Source organism: Aptenodytes forsteri, unplaced genomic scaffold (assembly GCF_000699145.1).
Source record: "Aptenodytes forsteri isolate BGI_AS27 unplaced genomic scaffold, ASM69914v1 Scaffold431, whole genome shotgun sequence".
In the NCBI taxonomy this organism is placed as follows: Eukaryota; Metazoa; Chordata; class Aves; order Sphenisciformes; family Spheniscidae; genus Aptenodytes; species Aptenodytes forsteri.
In genome coordinates, this window is record NW_008794622.1 from 79,019 (window position 1) to 79,994 (window position 976).

General features: G+C 44.7%; 1 pseudogene; it reads right to left on the reverse strand.

Moving 5' to 3' along the window:
• The window catches only part of LOC103893951, a 2,048-nt pseudogene extending 1,336 nt beyond the window's left edge, over positions 1–712 (reverse strand).
• Positions 713–976: the final 264 nt, after the last annotated feature.

Sequence of the window (976 nt, forward strand, 5' to 3'; positions counted from 1 at the left end):
CCCCCCGCCGCCCCTTCCTCCCCCCGGGCAAAACAACACCCCCCCCCAACTTTTTTTTTTTTTTTTTTTTTTTGAAGATGATGTGAGTGATGGGGGGAAAAGGTGTCTCCCACTCCCTTCTCTTGTTAACCTTCATTCTCCTAGAGCTAGAAATGCCCATGTTTCCAGTGAAGCTTCTCAAATTATCACTGCCCCTTGAGGAGCCACAAATGAGCTGGAGCATTGCACATGGGCCAGGGAAGGTCTCCATGGGATGCACAGGGAACCTGGGATATCTTCCCAATCCTGCACATACGTTCCAGTTCGTGATAGACAAGTAACGCAGTGGCTCATAGATGGTCACATACCAATCAGTCGTCATCCCTATAAGGAAAAAAGCCATTGTACCAGCAATGAAATGGAAGAACATCTGGAGGAAACACTCATTGAATGAGATCATTGTATGTTGGGTGAGGAGGCCTGACAGCAGTTGGGAAGTATTGACTGAAGAATCACTGACATCAAGGAAAGCCAAGTTGGCCAGGATGAAGTACATGAGTGTGTGGAGCTGGAGATCAGCAGCTACAGTTGCAGTGATGGTGAAGTTCACCAGCTAGGTTATCACATAGATGAGAAAAAAGCTCACATAGAGACAGTAGTGCAGCTTGCGAGGCTGTGTCAGGCCCAACAGGACAAATTCTGTCACAGTGGTGGTGATGTTCTTTGATTCCATTATTTATCCCTGCACCAACAACAGCAATAAAGATGGGTATTGGAGTATAGAATCATTAAAACATAGAATCGTAGAATAATTTAGGTTGGAAGGGACTTCTGGAAGTCATCAAGTCTCACAAAGTCTGTGGACCTATTCAAGCATGTGGCCAGTCTCATGGAAAAAAAATAAAGAAACGAACAAAATCCTTTATATTTAGTAAGAATTTAGCATGTTCCAATTAGTGTCTGTTGCCTTTCATCCTGTTGCTGTACGCCTCCAGGA